The 19,457-nt window shown below is 53.6% G+C and overlaps 1 long non-coding RNA gene across 1 annotated transcript; it reads left to right on the top strand.

The window, feature by feature from the left end:
- The first annotated feature begins 17,305 nt into the window (after positions 1 to 17,305).
- LOC137840921 (uncharacterized) lies at positions 17,306 to 19,025 on the top strand. The gene is made up of 2 exons (XR_011088096.1): positions 17,306 to 17,888; positions 17,944 to 19,025. It is a non-coding gene; the product is annotated as an uncharacterized lncRNA (long non-coding RNA).
- Positions 19,026 to 19,457: the final 432 nt, after the last annotated feature.

Here is a 19,457-nt window from a genome sequence, read left to right on the forward strand (position 1 = left end):
GTGGTTAAGGTTTGTCTTTTAACACAGGATGCTTGGTCTCCATGTGCTGAAGCAGTTTTGAAGGCTTCATTGCCTTGTTAGCTAGCCTGTCGCCACATATTATGCAGAGTGGGCTTGGCGCGTCAGAGTCACCTGTGGCGATAAATCCACATTTTAAGTAGGACTCCAGAAATTTTCTTTTAAATGCAGCTTTCCTTTTCTTAGAAATCGTAGCCTTTTCTTCTTCCGTCTCCTCATTGGGCTTTTTTCCCTTTCCGAAGAAGCTTTCCAAACATCTCTGTTTCTTGTTCATATTTGCTTGCTTCGCGGGCTCAACTGAAGTGGCATGTCACGCGACTGAGACGAGCGTCTTGACCTGAACCGACGGATGTAATTGGGAGAGAATCACAAATGTTTTTATATTTTTCAAAATAAATGTTTACTCATTTTTGCTAGCTTTGCGGGCTAGACTGGGGAAACGTCACATGACCGGGACGAGCGTCTTGACCTGAATTAATTGATCGTCGATAAATTATTTATTTATTTTTTCTGTGTGGCTTGGCAGCCTGGTACCAAGTGACCCACGGACCGGTACCTGTCCGCGGACCGGGGGTTGGAAAACCCTGGTTTATATAGCCCTGTCCTCTAACCAGCAGCAGGTGTGCGTGATCTGGCCAGATTGGAGGGGTGTGGTCGTGCGTATATGACAGGCGGAGTATGTTTGTGTGTATATATGTAATGATAAGAATGAAACCGAGGACGACAGCTGGTGTTCAAATCTGCGTCTGTATTCAACTGCCGCCCGTGCGTCATGACGTCACACAACACAGCATAACATCTCTAACAACTCCCCTTTTATAGATGGTAACTTGTACATGCAGATCAAATTAAAATTCCAACAATCTGTCTCCCCCTCTTTTCTTTACGTATCAGCGAACACTTAAACAACTCCTAACCCACATTTCAAAGAACAGTGTACAACATGTTTTGTTTTTTTTTTTTTTTTTTTTATGCATTTGTTTCCGTCAACAACCCTATTGAACTCGAGGTCCCCACAGTACCTACACAGCTCATAAGTCCAGTCTGCTCGGCACTCTTACAAGCCTACCACTGGCCGTCCTGCGCCCTGGCACAGGTGTATGTAGTGGCGATTCATTCTGAGGCTGGTGGACGTCACTCCGCCCCTGCAGTGTGATCTCCTGGGCGACTGTGGCAGTGTCAACATTAGTGTCAATCGCATTGTCAGGTGGATCCGCGGGTTGGTCAGCTGGTGGGCTGTTGTGCTGCACTCCATGTTGCCCAGGCATGGCAGTGTTACTCTCCGCAGGTCACAGATCCATCCTTTTATGGCGGTACAGTGTCCCTTCGACGTCCACCAGGTATGACCTGGGGCCCACCAGCTGTAAGTACACTCCTCTTCATCGCCTGCCCGTCCTGTCCCCAGGCAGGGGCTTCATCCTTATGTCCTGTTCAATACACAATTCAGGCAGATCTCTGGCTGATTTGTCATACCAGAGTTTGGCTGTCTGGTGTTTCACTCGCAGCCTGTCTGGGACCCCCGCCACCACACTCGGCTCCAAGAGTGTGTCACCAACCGGGAGTGGCGTTCTCAGTCTGCTAGACATCAGTCTCTGCGCAGGGCTGCTCAGCATGCCTTCCGTAGGTGTATTTCTCCACTGCAAGATGGCCAGCCAAGGGTCAGTCCCTGCCCTTGCTGCCCTCTTGTACAGGCTCTTGACTATCTTCACGGCTGACTCAGCCTTCCCATTCAATTTTGGATACCTGGGAGAGGATTTGACATGGTCAAAGTCCCAGTCTCTTGCAAACCTCCTGAATGTTTCGCAGTCGAACTGGGCACCACAGTCTGTAATTACCCGGTCAGGCTGACCGTGCCGTGCAAACTGGGCCTTGCACCTCAGCACTGTGGTCTCAGCTGACAGCAACTGCAACTGGGAGCAACTCTATTTCCCAGAAATCCGAATAATGATCAACCATGATCAGAAAGTCCTTGCCAGCTTGTGTGAACAGATCCATGCTGAGATTCTGCCTTGGTCGTGTAGAGAGTGCATGTGACATCATCGTCTCCCGCTGCTGTCCGTGTGCATATTCCTTGCAGGCTGAGCACTGGCTCACATAGTCCTTAATCTCACCGTGCATGTTGGGCCGGTATAGCGTGTCTCTGGCCTGTCTGTAACAAGCATCTCCTCCTACATGGCTGGCATGGATGCGTTTCAACATTTCAGCACGCAATGATCAAAGTCAAAGTCAAAGTCAGCTTTATTGTCAATTTCTCCACATGCCAAAGACACACAAAGAAACCGAAATTTCGTTCCCCCCTATCCCACGGTGACAAGACATGGCTCACAACAGACAAACAAGTAAACAAGTATAACAAAAGCGTGCTGAATAAATAATGAATAAATAACACAACAATAAATAAATAAATAAATAAATAAGAGGAGCAGAAAAAAAAAGGAGCAAGTGCGTGTACAGCAGACATTCCCGAAAATAGCGCAACAGTGCCGCACGCTACGCAGAAGGGGGTAGCGAGTTCAGGGCCCTAACAGCCTGGAGAAAGAAGCTGTTGGCGAGTCTGGTGGTGCGGGAGCGCAGGCTCCTGTACCTCTTCCCAGAGCCGGGTGACTCACATCTCTGGCAATCGAGGTTGCCTTGCGGGTGAGATGGGAGGTGTAAATGTCTTTCAGGGAGGGGAGCGAAGCACCAATAATCTTACCAGCCGTATTCACTATGCGCTGCAGGGCCTTCAAGTTCTGTTCAGTGCAGTTACCACCCCACACAGCGATGCAACTGGTGAGGACGCTCTCAATGGTCCCACGGTAGAATGTAGACAGGACTGCCTGAGGAGCACATGCACGCCTAAGCTTCCGCAGGAAGTACAGGCGGCGCTGAGCTTTCTTTGCCAGTGACGAGGTGTTTGCGGACCAGGAGAGGTCCTCACTGATGTGCACCCCCAGGAACTTGGTGCAGCTCACCCTCTCCACCACAGCACCGTCAATGATCAGCGGCAGGTGTGTTGTGTGACCCTTCCGGAAGTGTTGTCCCTGCACCACGTGGTCAGCAGGTGAACTTCCGACCTGTACCGAGTCTCGTCGCCATTCGTGATGAGACCCACCAGAGTCGTGTCGTCAGCAAACTTCACGATGCGGTTGTCGCTGTAGGTCGCAGTGCAGTCATGCGTCAGCAGGGTGAAGAGCAATGGACTGAGCACGCAGCCCTGGGGGGCCCCCGTGCTCAGCGTGATGCTGGCGGAGATTTTGTCGCCAACACGCACCACCTGAGGCCTCTGACAGAGGAAGTCCAGTATCCAGTTGCAGAGGGAGGTACTGAGGCCCAGCTCGTCGAGTTTGCAGATGAGTCGCTGCGGCACAATGGTGTTGAAGGCAGAGCTGAAGTCCACAAACAGCAACCTCACATATGAGTCCTTTCTCTCCAGGTGGGTGAGGGCCGAGTGGAGGGCACAGCAGATTGCATCCTCAGAGGACCGCTTGGCACGATACGCAAACTGGAAAGGGTCAATGGTGGGGGGGAGAACGGACTTGATGTGCTCCATGACCAGCCGCTCAAAGCACTTCATGATGATGGATGATTTGGGCACTATGACTCGCTGACTTTTGAAAAGCACTCCATCTTGTGCGCTGATCTCATCCCTGATTGACCAGTATTCTCTGATTGCCAAGGGAGTGTCCTCCCGGCGATCTGGCCAACCCCGGAGCGCTACCTCTTGCAACAGCTGAAGACTCCCATCACCCACTGTATGCAGTTTTATCTGTCTCAGCCGCTGGTTGGTGACGTTCAGATGCTCAGCCTGATTTATCTGTTCAGCGTCAACTTTGTGCTCTCTGCGTGCAGCAAACAGTTTGTTTTGTATATCTCGTGCCAGGCCCCTGCGGTGGAGCCGTGGCCCTACTCAAGGTGTCACTAATGTGCATGTCGGGCCCTGGCTTGTACACCACCTTCAGATTGTAGCCCTATAGTGTGAGCAGCATGCTCTGGAGTTGTTTGGGCGCTGAGAGGAGTGGCTTGGTGAAACTGGAGATGAGTGGCTTGTGGTCGGTTTCCGCTGTGATCTCCTCCCGCCCATACAAATAGTAATAAAATCGCTGACATGCGAACACTATGCTCAGACATTCCTTTTCGATTTGCGCATAGTTCCGCTCCGTCTGAGTAAGTGCCCGCGAAGCAAAGCTTACCGGCTGATTCTCCTGCATTAGGCAACAGCCAAGTCCCTTCTGACTCGTGTCACTCTGTATGGTGACTGGCTTGGTCACATCGTAGTATCGCAGGATCGGGGCCGACGTGACAAGTCGCTTAATCTCCTCGACTGCTGCGTCTTGTCTAGGCAGCCAATGCCATGGGACATCCTTGTCCAACAATCTCCATAGTGGCTCACACACCTCAGAGAGGCATGGCATGAACCTTGCGAGGTAGGTCACAAACCCAATGAATCGCTGCACGGCCTTGGCGTCCTCAGGGTGTGGCATGTCCTGGACCACTCTGATTTTCTCCGGGTATGCTCTAAGTCCCTCCGCTGACAGGACGTGTCCGTGAAACTTGACCTCTCTGACCCTGAACTGCAGTTTGTTTAAACTCAGTCTCAGCTTTAGCTCCCTGCATCTTTGCATGAGCGCTAACACCTTTGTATCATGGTCCGGTGTGGCTATTTCATCTGTCCCCCTACACCCCACAATCAATACCATCCGCTGTAGGTTCCACCCCATCTTACCCTGCCAGTAGCTCATGATGCTTTCGCTGGTAAATCTCTGGGGCCACAGACACTCCAAACGGCAGCTTTAACCATCGCTTCCTGCCCCCAGGGCGTCCAGAATGTGTTGGTGTAACTGCTCTCTTTGTCTAATCTGCACTGTAGAAAGGCATCTCTTGCATCTACTAGTATAAAGATGTGGGCCCTGGGCAGCTTGTGCAACACATCTTCAAGTGTTGGCATTATGTAGTGGGACCTCTTAAGAGCCTGATTTAATGACTTGGGGTCTATGCAAATTCTCAACTTTTCTGCCTGCCTGACAATCACCATGTTGCTAATCCACTCAGTAGGCTCTGACACTGACGTCAGGTGGCCATCTGCCTCATATCTATCTAACTGGGCCTTGACTGCCTCCCTGAAGGCCAACGGGACATTGCGTGGGGAAGCCTGCACTAGGGGTACATTAATATCTAGCTCAAAATGAACATCCCCTGGGAGTGACTCAACTGGATCGTTGAAAACATCTGCGTATGTCTGCACAAGGTGCTGCCTGGTTAACTTTAGCGAACTTTAGCAAAATGATTTGCAGTCCCACAGCTCCTGCAATTCTTCCCAAAGGCTGGGCAAAAATCACACCCACGCTTGTGCGTGTTGCCGCAGAATCTGCACGTAGCTGTCTTGTGTCTGGGGTCTGATTTCGAATTCTGTCCGTCCAGACAATGGCTTTGTCATGAATACTATGAACATTTCTTATACAGGCTCCTGCCTGGGCAAGGGACGTGGCCGTGGGCCATCCATTCTATGCACTGTCTCTGGAGGCCTGTCCTGCGTGATTGCTTGTATCCTCGTGTCTGTCATCTCTGCTATTCTGCATATATCTATGGCCGATGCAAGTGTGAGATCTTTCTGTCTGAGCAGCCGGCGGCGCACACTTTCATCACTCACACCCAGCACCAGTCTGTCTCTGATCAAGTCCTCTTTGAGTTGTCCATACTCACATGAAGCAGCTTTCTCCCTCAGTTTTGTTACGAACACATCAATCGGCTCCCCTTCATCTTGCTTGCAGTTTCCAAAAACAAATCTCTCGAATATGACGTTTCTAGCTGGTTTGAAGTACTCCTCCAAAGCATCAAGAATAACTTTTACATCCTTCCCTTGGTCTGCCGTGAGTCCCAAGTTATGCTTGTATATGTGACGACATTCATTACCCATTACTCTCCGTAGGGTTGCTGCTTGTACTGGTTGCTATTTCTCTGATAATCCTGTTGGCAGTAAATAGTCTTCAAATTCCGCTCTGAAATTGTCCCAATTGCTTGCGAAGTCGCCGCTGATCTTCATCTCCTCCGGTGGCGGTATATTCGTTGTCATGGTGGTTGCTATCGGTAGCCAACCTGGTTGCTAACTGCCGTTTTGCTCGTCTTTGCTTTCTGTCCGTCTGTCCCTCTTCTCCTTCTTTCACTGGCCCCACAGTGAAGCACAGCGCTGTCCAGCTAAACTGTGGTCGGGTCCAGTCGCTTCTGACACCATGTTTGTGTGTATATATAAATTGACAAGAATGAGACCGAGGACGACAGCTGGTGCTCAAGTCTGTGTCTGTATTCAACTGCCGCCCGTGCGTCATGACGTCACACAACACACCATAACATCTCTAACAGAGTATTGTCCCATAAAAATCGCACTTTTTTGTCCGACCTGGCGTCACCTTTCTGTACACCGAAGGGCAGCTAGGATTGGGTGATATGATGCAACCATGGATTTCAGCGGTAGAAAACAGATGGGATGGATTGCAAACGTGATCGCATTTCATATTTTGAAAGCTAATTTAACGTTTTGATTTCAGTAGGTCTATATTTTACTTTGATAATATAACAAAATTATTTATGACTTCAATTAAGTAAATAAAACTCAGATTTGTCCGCGAGCCAGACGCAGTCACCAAAAGAGCCATATCTGGCTCGCGAGCCATAGGTTCCCGACCCCTGGTCTACAGTAATCCCTCATGTTTCGCTGGAATTATGTTCCGAAAAGAACCTGTGTGTCATGCGGTCACGTTTATTTTCCGGATTTCTGTCTTGTCTGTGTCGTAACTTCACTTCCTGTTTTATTTTGTCATCCCTTCCGTTTCAGTTTGTGGTTCCTTCCTCTGTTTCTGTTGTCTTGTATTCCCTGATCCCGATTGTGTGCACCTGTGTGGTTGACGCTAATTGTCAGCACCTGCGTCCCAACCCTTTTGTGTGTATTTAGTCCGTGTCTTCCCCTTGTCTTGTGCCAGTGTGTCTTCCCTCGTCCCGACCACCAGCGATTCCTTGACGTCCGAAATCCTAGTAAGATTCCTCCTTTCTGTCTCGCCACAGAGCGACGCCTTTTGTTAGTGCCTTGTTCCCCATAGTTCAAGTTCAAGTTCAAGTTTACTTTATTGTCAAAAATTCTATGTAACAAGGTTAGCACAGAAGTTTGAAATTGCGTTTGACCAGTCTCCAATGTGCAGTTTAACTAAAAACATTTAAATAAGACATTGACATAAATCTCTTTCTTTCTCACACACACATACACACAACACACACAACACACACACACACACAGCTAACTTACTCATACTGAATTTACAATTCTTTCTCTGACATATTCATTCACAACATATACACAAACAATGCACACTTACACATTGCAGTCATTCAAACACTAACATGCTGATAAGACATGTGCAATATCTTATATATATATATATATATGTCACGTGCTGGTGCCGCCGGCGACAGGACCACGCCCCCCTGTCAATGGAATCGCCGTCACCTTCCACGGGCTCATGGACAGCGCTATATCAGCGCCGCCAGCGCAGACCTGAGTGTCAGTCTGTCCCTTGATGCTGCTTGCTCATCAGTCCCGAAGATACGGACTCGCTTGACTCTTTGGAACCCCCGCAGAATCGTTTGTCCTCTCCAGCCCGATCGCCGCTCCAGCGCCAGCTGTTCCCATCATCCCCTTCTCCAATAAAGTCCGTCGCTACGCACTTGGCTGTACTGTCCGTTCCCTTACAGTACAGACTGACTAACGCTATGCAGCCAGCGAACGACGAGACGGCATTGAGTCGACTGGAGCGAGCCGAGACCGCCGTCAGCAGCCTGTCTGCCGACATCCGGCACCTGATCAAGGTTGGTCAGCAGCAACAGCTACAGCAGCAGGAGATGGCCCAAGCCCTCCAGAGACTGTCGGTGGCTGCGTCCCCGGCTGTCACGGTACCCCCGCACCGCTCGTCTGCCGAGGCCAGGACGCTCGTGGACGTCCCGGAGCCCCGCCTTGGCAACATCGAGAAGTTTAACGGCGATCCCAAGCACGTGAGGGCATTCGTGACGAACTGCCGCATAATGTTCAGCCTCCAGCCAATCACGTTTTCGTCGGAATCAGCCAAGGTCGGGTTCGTCCTAACCCACCTCACGGGCGAGGCGCGGCTGTGGGGCCTGGCCGAATATGAAAGGATGGCCCCGGCTTGCGATTCCTTCGACGCCTTCGCGGAGGAATTGCTCCGCCTGTTCGACCTGGGATCCGCCGCCGAGGACGCCGCCGAGGAACTGGCGACGCTGCGTCAAGGTAGCCGATCGGTCGCAGAGTACGCCCTTAAGTTCCAGACGTTGGCCGGCAGCAGCGGATGGAACACGCCGGCGCTCGTTAGCACCTTCCTAAACGGACTCGCTGAGTACATGAAAGATGGACTGGTTGCGTACGATCGCCCGCGAACCCTGAAGGGCGCGATGGACTTGGCGGCCCGAGTAGACCGGCGGATCCAGACGCGGCGGCGCGATCGGGAGAGGAGGTCCCCGCGAAACCCGTGTGGTCACATTCCTCCGTCTGCTGGGGACCCGCCAACCACACCACCCGCCGAGCCCATGGATCTGGGAGGGGCTCGGGTTCCCTCGGAGGAGCACCGTCGACGCCCCTCACTGGGCTTGTGTTTTTACTGTTGGGAGGGGGGCCATCGGGTAGCGGGGTGCCCGTTAAAGAGGCCGGAGCTCACGCGGCGTCGGGGGATCCGCGTGAGCTCGACCAGCACCGGCTCTCCCAGCCCCAGCACGCTCACGCTACAGGCACGCGTCCAGCTCGCGGCGGGCGACCAGAACGTGGCGGCCTTGGTGGATTCCGGCGCGGAGGGGAACATCATGGACATTAGCCTGGCACGCAAGTGGGGTGTCGGCTTCCTCCCTCTGAGCCCGTCTATTCCCGCACGTGCCATTGATGGCCGTCTGATCGGCGAGGTGGCTTTCGTGACGGAACCAATTAAGTTACTGCTCTCGGGCAATCACCACGAGACCATCCAGTTTTTTCTTCTTTCCCTCCCAGGACAGCAGCTCATACTGGGGCACCCTTGGTTGCGGCAGCACAACCCGGTGCTGGACTGGGAGGTGGGGGTTGTTCGGCAGTGGAGCGAACGCTGCCATCAGGTGTGCCTGAAGGCGGCCACCAGCCCACTCAGCAGAGCCCCGCCGAGGTACAGTCCCGACATCCCCAATGTCCCAGCGTTTTATCACGAACTCAAGGAGGTTTTTAGTAAAGCCAGGGCCACTTCTCTTCCTCCACACCGGTCCTACGACTGCGCTATCGAGCTGTTACCCGGCACCTTCCCTCCCAAAGGACGCGTCTACTCCCTGTCCGCTCCTGAGCGCCGGGCTATGGAGGAATACATCCGAGAGTCCCTGGCAGCCGGTATCATACGACCGTCCTCTTCACCTGCGGGAGCGGTTTTTTTCTTCGTGAAGAAGAAGGAGGGCACGCTACGCCCGTGTATCGACTACCGGGGAATAAACGAGATCACTGTGAAGAACCGATACCCTCTGCCTCTTCTGTCTTCCGCCTTCGAAAGCCTTCAGGGAGCCACCATTTTCACCAAGCTGGATCTTCGCAACGCCTACCACCTGATCCGCATCCGGGAGGGAGACGAGTGGAAGACGGCTTTCAACACCCCGAGCGGACACTACGAGTACTTGGTGGTTCCGTTTGGGCTCACCAACGCCCCAGCGGTTTTCCAGTCACTGATTAACGACGTGCTACGAGACATGCTGGACAAATTCGTGTTCGTTTATTTAGACGACATCCTCATTTTCTCCCGCTCGCTCCCTGAGCACATCAAGCATGTACGGGGGATCCTGCGCCGTCTCCTTGAGAATTCGCTCTACGTGAAGGCGGAGAAGTGCGAGTTCCACGCCTCCTCTGTCAAATTCCTCGGCTATGTGGTGCGTGAGGGATCCATCGAGATGGACCCTGGGAAGGTGCAAGCGGTCACGTCATGGCCTGTTCCCGAAACACGCAAGCGACTGCAACAGTTCTTAGGGTTCGCGAACTTTTATCACCGTTTTATCCGTGGATACAGCACGGTGGCCGCGCCCCTCACCTCCCTTACCAGCCCCGCCTCCCCGTACAAATGGACGGAACGGGCAGAACGGGCATTTCAGGAGCTTAAGAGGAGGTTCACATCCGCTCCCATCCTCAGGGTTCCCGATCCCGACAGACAGTTCGTGGTCGAGAGGGATGCCTCGAACGTGGGTGTCGGGGCGGTGTTGTCTCAACGTAGCCGCCAAGACGATCGCCTCCACCCGTGTGCCTTCTTTTCTCGCCGTCTGTCGGCCTCGGAACGAAACTATGACATCGGGAATCGGGAGCTCCTCGCCGTCAAGTTGGCCTTGGAGGAGTGGCGGCATTGGCTGGAGGGCGCCACCACTCCGTTCATCGTCTGGACCGACCACCGCAACTTGGAGTATCTGCGATCGGCCAAGAGGCTGAACGCAAGACAAGCACGGTGGGCTCTGTTCTTTGACCGGTTTGAGTTCTCTCTTTCCTATAGACCGGGTTCCCGTAACGCGAAGGCGGACGCCCTGTCGCGTTTGTTTCCTGGGGGGGAGGAGGGACAGGGTCCGCCTCCCACTATCCTCCCGAGCTCAGTTCGGGTGGCGGCTCTTACATGGGAGATCGAAGGCCAAGTGGAAGCCGCATCACGCGATCAACCCGGCCCCAGCAACTGCCCGGAGGGTCGCCTGTTCGTCCCTGAAGGTCTGCGGTCGTCCGTGCTGCAATGGGTGCACGACTCACGCCTGGCCTGTCATCCCGGCGCGGCACGCACGAGGTACGTGGTGGCACAGCGTTTCTGGTGGCCCACCTGGCAAGTGGACACCAGCGATTACGTCAGGGCCTGCTCAATTTGTAACCGCTACAAGACGTCTACTCGTCCTCCGGCCGGGCTGCTTCAACCCTTGCCGGTCCCCCAGCGTCCCTGGTCTCACCTGTCGATCGACTTTGTCACGGGCCTCCCCCCCTCTGAGGGAAACACGGTGGTCCTCACGGTGGTGGACCGTTTTAGCAAGATGACGCATTTCATCCCTCTGCCTAAGCTCCCATCTGCGAAGCAGACGGCGTCCATCATGGTGCGGGAGGTGTTTCGCCACCACGGTCTCCCACAAGACATCGTGTCAGACCGAGGACCTCAATTCGCTTCCACCTTCTGGACGGAGTTCTGCCGACTCCTCGGCGCCACGGCCAGCCTCTCCTCGGGGTTTCACCCTCAGTCCAACGGTCAAGCGGAGCGCCTGAACCAGGAACTGGGCAGGTCTCTCCGATGCATGGCCGCCGGGGACCAGCGCGGGTGGGTCCAACAGCTTCCCTGGGTAGAGTACGCTCACAATTCCCTCCCCAGCTCGGCTACTGGACTTTCGCCTTTCCACTGCGTCTTCGGGTACCAGCCACCCTTGTTCGCCCACCAGGAGCGTGGTGCGGCGTGCCCGTCGGCCCAGGCTTGTGTCCGCCGTTGTCATCGCGCCTGGGCGAGGGGCCGGGTCACTCTTCTCCGCTCTGTTTCAGGCTACGCCCGCCAGGCGAACAAGCACCGGACACCGGCTCCGGAGTACAGGGCGGGGCAGCGTGTGTGGCTCTCGACGCGGGATTTGCCGCTGCGAGCAGGATCCCGCAAACTGGCGCCCCGCTTTGTTGGACCGTTCCCTATTCAGAAGGTGATTGGCCCGGCCGCAGTCCGTCTTCTCCTTCCAGAGTCCATGAAGGTTCACCCCACGTTCCACGTGTCCCGTGTGCGGCCCATCCATGAGAGCGCGTTGGCGCCGGCGCCCGTTCCGCCGCCGCCGCCCCAGCTCGTTGATGGGGGCCCGGCTTACGCTGTCCGCTCCCTGCTCCGATCGCGGCGGCGCGGTCGTGGCCTCCAATACCTCGTGGATTGGGAGGGTTATGACGACGCGCACCGCTCCTGGGTTCCGAGCCGCTGGATACTCGACCGTTCGCTCATCACGGAGTTCCATCGCTGCCATCCGGACCAACCGGGTCCTCGGCGCGGGCGCCCGAGGAGGGACGAGGGGAGGTCTTGCCCGCCGGTGCCGGGGTCTTCTGCTCCCGCGTCCGTCGATCCTGCGTCTGGCGAGGTGTCGGACGTTTCGGCGGTGTGCTGACCCCCCCCCCACCTGGTCGCCCGGGGAATTGCCTTCCTTTTTTGTTTTTTTTTTGTTTTTGGTTCCTGGGGACGTCGGGAGCCGTCCCTTGTGGGGGGGGTTCTGTCACGTGCTGGTGCCGCCGGCGACAGGACCACGCCCCCCTGTCAATGGAATCGCCGTCACCTGCCACGGGCTCATGGACAGCGCTATATCAGCGCCGCCAGCGCAGACCTGAGTGTCAGTCTGTCCCTTGATGCTGCTTGCTCATCAGTCCCGAAGATACGGACTCGCTTGACTCTTTGGAACCCCCGCAGAATCGTTTGTCCTCTCCAGCCCGATCGCCGCTCCAGCGCCAGCTGTTCCCATCATCCCCTTCTCCAATAAAGTCCGTCGCTACGCACTTGGCTGTACTGTCCGTTCCCTTATATATATATATATATATATATATATATATATATATATATATATATAGCCCTTTTTGTCTCGCCCGAGTGCGACGCTTTTGTTTGGACTTTTTGCCGAGTGTTTCCCTCGCAAGAGGCGCCTTGAGTTGTATTTTTGGTCATCTTTTTGTTGGAATAAATCCGTGAAAAGAAAGACTCTGCATCCCTGCCTCTGTTCCCTGCCTGACAGTACACACTGGCCAGACATGGACTCGGCAGAGTAGGAGCACTTATGCGCCGCAGTGCGCTCCCACGCCTCACAGCTCGCCCAGCACCAAAAAGAAGTGGGCAATTTGGGCGAGGAGATCCGAAGGCTCACAAAGAGCCAAGAAGATTTCAGAGGGGCGGTCGCCGCCCAGGTAGGAAAGCTGGGTCAGCAAATGCAGGACGTGCTCTCGCTTTTAAACGCGGGACCAGCAGCGACCTCCAGCCCATCCGCTGCTTCTCCCGTGACTCCCCTTGCCGTAGCTCCTATGTCCTGCGGTGCCAGACTGGCTCCTCCAGAACGCTACTCCGATGAACCCGGTCTTAGCCGGGCCTTTATTACTGAGTGCGAGATGCATTTTGAGAGGTCCCCGGCGGATTTCCCCACCGAACGTTCCAAGGTGGCCTATATGGTATCATACCTGACGGGAAGGGCCCGCACGTGGGCCACAGCAGAATGGGCCAGGGATTCCATCTCCTGTCGCTCCCTCCCCGCTTTTGTCGGGGCGCTGCGTACGGTGTTCGACCCAATCTCCGCTGACCGAGAGAAGGCTCGGCAACTCTGTCAAATATCCCAGGGACAAGAGACCGTCGGGGATTACGCCATCCGTTTCCACACGCTGGCCGCGGAATGCGGTTGGAATGCGGCGGCGCTGTATGACATCTTCCTCCGAGGCCTTTCCGGATCCATACAGGATCAGCTAATTCCCCTGGATCTTCCCACCGATCTCGACGCCCTCATCGCGCTGGCTATCCGCACCGACAACCGGCTGCAAGTTCAAGTTCAAGTTCAAGTTTACTTTATTGTCAAAAATTCTATGTAACAGGGTTAGCACAGAAGTTTGAAATTGCGTTTGACCAGTCTCCAATGTCCAGTTTAACTAAAAACATTTAAATAAGACATTGACATAAATCTCTTTCTTTCTCACACACACATACACACAACACACACAACACACACACACACACACAGCTAACTTACTCATACTAAATTTACAATTCTTTCTCTGACATATTCATTCACAACATAAACACAGACAATGCACACTTACACATTGCAGTCATTCAAACACTAACATGCTGATAAAGCATGTGCAACACTATACAATAAAATACTCTCTCTCACATTCACACACACGCACACACACATACACACGGTGTGTAATAAGAGTATTGACATAATACAGACATAACACACAACCCCCCCCCCCCACACACACACACACACACATACATACACAGCAGCAGAAGTACAATCAGTGGTCATAGAAGTAAAATGAATAAGTGTAGATCTGTATATAAGGTGCAAGAGTAAAGTGCCAAGTGGCATGGTGACTTTGGAATGTTCAAGTGGTTTTCCTCAGTGTGTTCATGAGTCTCATGGCTTGAGGAAAGAAGCTGTTACTCAGTCTGCTTGTGCGGGACCGCAGGTTGCGGTACCGCTTCCCTGATGGTAGAAGGGAGAACAGTCTGTGTGCAGGATGAGTAGTGTCTTTGATGATGTTCATTGCCCTTTTGGAACAGTGTGAAGTGTACAGTTCCTGAATGGCTGGAAGGGGTGACCTGATGATCTTTTCTGCTGTCCTCACCACCCTCTGCAGCGCCTTTTTGTCTGCAGCTAGGCAGCTGCCATGCCAAACAGAGACGCTGCTGGTCAGGATGCTCTCAATAGCACCTCTGTAGAAGGTGGTGAGTGCAGAGGTGGGGAGGTCGGCTCTTCTCATCCTTCTCAGGAAGTGGAGTCGTGTCTGCGCCTTCTTGACCAGCGCAGTGATGTTGGTAGTCCATGAGAGGTCATCAGTGATGTGCACTCCCAGGAACTTTGTGCTTTTCACAGACTCTACTGCACTGCCGTTGATGATGAGTGGGATGTGTGTTGGTTGTTTCTTTCTGAAGTCCACAGTGATTTCTTTTGTTTTGTTTACGTTGAGAAGCAGATTGTTCCTATCACACCAGGTGATGAGTTGCTGTACCTCCTCTCTGTATGCTGAGTCATCGTTGTCTTTGATGAGGCCCACCACTGTTGTGTCATCTGCAAATTTGATGATGTGATTCGTTTCAATTCTGGCAGAGCAGTCGTGGGTCATCAGCGTGAACAGCAGGGGGGATAGCACACATCCTTGCGGCACCCCGGTGTTTATGATGGTGGTCGCTGAGTTGTTTCCGACTCTGACTGTCTGCGGTCTGTTCGTTAGAAAGTCCAGCAGCCAGTTGCAAGAGTGGAGGAAGCACCGCGGAAGCAGGAACGCCCCCGCCGTCGAGCCAGTAGCCGTTTCTTCCGCCCTGGAGGCGACCCGCCCCAGGCCGGACGGGGACCGGCAGCACCAGGAGTCGGGACCGATGCAGTTGGGCAGAGCAAAGCTGACAGAGGAGGAGAAGATACGACGACAACCAGGAAGGTAGATGCTACTATTGCGGTGAGCACGGACACCTCCTCCTCTCCTGCCCGGTGAGGAGGACCCTGAAGGTAAGCGCCTTCTCTGCTGCTCTGTCCCCGGGGCGAGTTCTCCCCAAGGGCATGGTTACACAGCTGGGAAAAAAATATAGAACTTGCCGTGCTAATAGACTCAGGAGCGGACGAAAGTTTGATAGACTGGGCATGTCCTCGACGATGGGGAATAAAAACCTAACTGCTGAACACTCCCGTGAACGCCAAGGCACTCAATGGACAGGCACTTTTCGAGATAACACACATAACAGAACCTGTCTCGCTGTCTTTTGGGCCCCACCATGAGAAAATACGACTACATGTCGTGACCTCCCCAATGAACCCCCTCATTCTCAGGTATCCATGGCTTCAACGCCACAACCCTGCTATAGACTGGGGATCAGGGGAAATAACGGGATGGGGCTCCTAATGTCAAGATTCATGTATCAAATCTAACCCGCACTCTGTGCCTTCTGCTCCAGACTCGGAAACTCCAGACTTGACCGGGGTTCCCGCGTGTTACCACCAATGGGCCGAGGTATTCAGCAAGGCCAAGGCTACCTCCCTACCTCCCCACCGCCCGTATGATTGCGCCATTGAACTTCTGCCGGGCTCAACCATACCCAAGGGGAGGCTTTATTCCCTTTCGGGCCCCGAAAAGCAGGCCCTAAACGATTATATAGACGCCTCTCTTCAAGCAGGGTTGATTCGACCGTCATCGTCGCCTGCGGGTGCGGGGTTCTTTTTTGTGGGCAAAAAAGACGGAACCCTACGTCCCTGTATTGACTACAGCCCCCTCAATCAGATCACAATAAAAAACCGGTATCCTCTTCCCCTGATGTCGACCATGTTCGACCAATTACAGCAAGCCCGGGTGTTCACAAAGTTAGACCTGCGCAACGCATACCACCTAGTGTGCATCCGCGAGGGGGACGAATGGAAGACGGGTTTTAACACACATCGAGGACACTTTGAATACTTAGTAATGCCATTTGGTCTCACCAATGCCCCTGCGGTGTTTCAGGCCATGATAAATGATGTACTGAGGGAATGTTTGGATCAATTTGTGTACGTATATTTAGATGATATTCTGATTTATTCCCCGGATTTGGAGACCCATAGGTCTCACGTCGAGACGGTGCTGCGACGCCTCCTTGACCACCAACTGTACGTTAAGGCCGAGAAAAGCGAATTCCACACAAACACTGTATCTTTTCTCGGTTTCATCATAGCCGCGGGCAAAGTAAAGATGGACCCGGCAAAAGTGAGCGCGGTAACTGAATGGCCTACCCCTGACTCCCGCAAAAAAGTGCAGCAATTCCTGGGCTTTGCTAATTTTTATAGGCGGTTCATCAGAGGCTTCAGTGCTACCGCGGCTCCCTTGCATGCTCTAACGTCCCCTAAGGTTCCATTCTGCTGGTCGGCGGAAGCGGAGGCGGCCTTCCAGGAGCTGAAGAACCGCTTCAGCTCCGCTCCTATCCTCACGCTTCCCGACCCGTCACGACAGTTTGTGGTGGAGGTTGACGCTTCCAATCAAGGGATAGGGGCCATTCTATCCCAGAGAGCCAAGAGTGACAACAAGCTCCATCCGTGCGCGTTCCTGTCCGGACGGCTGACGCCAGCCGAACAAAACTACGACGTGGGAGATCGCGAACTGTTGGCGGTAAAACTGGCTTTGGAAGAATGGAGACATTGGTTGGAGGGAGCACAGCAGCCTTTTCTGGTCTGGACAGACCATAAAAACTTGGAATACATTAAGACAGCCAAGAGATTGAATTCTCGCCAAGCCTGCTGGTCGCTCTTTTTCAACCGATTTAACTTTACTCTGTCTTACAGACCGGGATCCAAAAACACCAAGCCTGACGCGCTCTCCCGTGTCTACAGCCCAGGTCCGGAAGTCAAGAAGCCCGAACCCATTCTGCCTCCTCGTTGCGTGGTAAGAGCAGTGACCTGGCCTATCGAAGACCTGGTGCGGCAGGCCAATGGCAACGAACCACCCCCTAGTGGATGCCCTGAGAACAGACTGTTCGTTCCCGATCAATTACGGTCCCAAGTTGTCCATTGGGTTCACACCTCCAGACTCTCCTGTCATCCGGGCATGCGCAGAACCCTGTTTGTCGTCCAGCAGCGATTCTGGTGGCCCTCCATGGGGGCAGACGTCAGGGAATACGTCTCAGCCTGTCCCGTCTGCGCCCGGAATAAGAACTCCCACGGCGCCCGTATGGGTTTGCTGCAACCCCTCCCCATTCCATCGCGTCCGTGGGCCGAAATCTCCATGGACTTCGTCACGGGGCTACCAGCCTCAAATGGGCGAACAACCATACTCACTGTTGTAGACAGGTTCTCGAAGATGGCTCATTTTATCGCTCTGCCCAAGTTGCCGTCCGCTAAACGAACGGCAACAGTAATGATGGACCACATATTCAGGATTCATGGTTTCCCTAAGGACATTGTTTCAGATAGGGGTCCCCAATTCATATCCAGGTTTTGGAAAGAATTTTGCAGGCTCATAGGGGCAACTGTGAGTCTCACATCGGGCTACCATCCAGAGGCGAACGGGCAAACGGAACGCATCAACCAACAGTTGGAGACGGGTCTCCGCTGCCTTGTTTCCCAAAACCCCTCCTCGTGGAGCAAGAACCTCACCTGGGTGGAGTACGCCCATAATTCCCTGCCCACCACGGCTACAGGTATGTCGCCGTTCAAGTGCGTGTATGGTTACCAGCCCCCGGTCTTCCCTGACAGTGAGCCGGAGGTGACGGTGACCTCGGCCCACACCTTGGTGCACCGCTGTCATCGTGTCTGGTCGGCGGCGCGGGCCACGCTGATCCGCCAGGGGGACCGTGTCAAGCGGATGGCTGACCGAAGGAGACGTCCGGCGCCCGTGTACCGGTGGGGTCAACGTGTTTGGCTGTCCGCCAAGGATCTTCCCAACCGGGGGGACTCCAGGAAGCTGGCACCTCGCTTTGTGGGTCCATTCCCCATCGCCAAGGTCGTGCACCCGGCCGCGGTGCGTCTCCGCTTGCCCAGGTCCCTTGCAGTCCACCCCACCTTTCACGTCGGGAAGGTCAAGCCGGTTGTGGACAGTCCGTTGGTGCCAGATCCTGCGCCGCCCCCGCCTCCGCGGACGGTAGGAAGTGGGGCTGCCTACACGGTGAAGGAACTGTTGGACGTGCGCAGAAGGGGCCGGGGCTGGCAGTACCTGGTGGACTGGGAGGGTTATGGGCCTGAGGAGCGGCAATGGGTGCCGCCTAGTTTTATTTTGGACCCGGGGCTATTTGAGGACGTTTATGCAGTTCACCCTGAGGCTCCTGGGCCGTCTGGGATCCGGCCCTGGGGGGGGGGGTTATGTCATGCGGTCACGTTTCTTTTCCGGATTTCTGTCTTGTCTGTGTCGTAACTTCACTTCCTGTTTTATTTTGTCATCCCTTCCGTTTCAGTTCGTGGTTCCTTCCTCTGTTTCTGTTGTCTTGTATTCCCTGATCCCGATTGTGTGCACCTGTGTGGTTGACGCTAATTGTCAGCACCTGCGTCCCAGCCCTTTTGTGTGTATTTAGTCCGTGTCTTCCCCTTGTCTTGTGCCAGTGTGTCTTGCCTCGTCCCGACCACCAGCGATTCCTTGACGTCCGAAATCCTAGTAAGATTCCTCCTTTCTGTTTCGCCACAGAGCGACGCCTTTTGTTAGTGCCTTGTTCCCCATAGCCCTTTTTGTCTCGCCCGAGTGCGACGCTTTTGTTTGGACTTTTTGCCGAGTGTTTCCCTCGCAAGAGGCGCCTTGAGTTGTATTTTTGGTCATCTTTTTGTTGGAATAAATCCGTGAAAAGAAAGACTCTGCATCCGAGTCCTCCGCCTTGTTCCCTGCCTGACACTGTGATTGGCGAAATCCGTGAAGTAGAAATCTTTGGGGTTATTTTTACCATTATTATACATGCATGACATTGAGACCAAAGAACAAAAACTGTTTTCAGGCCCAAGCATTTGTTTGATAAAGAGAAGTGAACATTTTGTTCCAAATAACTACAGTAAATAATGAATAATTTTAATCAATACGAAGTACATACTATAGGACAAATTGTGACTCATGCATATTTCACTGCGCCTCTGACTGTGATGCTGTTAGCATAGGCCTCTTTGGCACATGTGATTAGCTAGGTAGTTTAAGATATGCTGTAACCCTTCTCTTGCTTTATTAGCTTTCTCTACTCTGACACTCTTTGCACATATGTAGAAGTCGCTCTCAGTTAAGACTACAAGGTCAC

Source organism: Syngnathus scovelli, chromosome 14 (assembly GCF_024217435.2).
Source record: "Syngnathus scovelli strain Florida chromosome 14, RoL_Ssco_1.2, whole genome shotgun sequence".
Taxonomy (NCBI): Eukaryota; Metazoa; Chordata; class Actinopteri; order Syngnathiformes; family Syngnathidae; genus Syngnathus; species Syngnathus scovelli.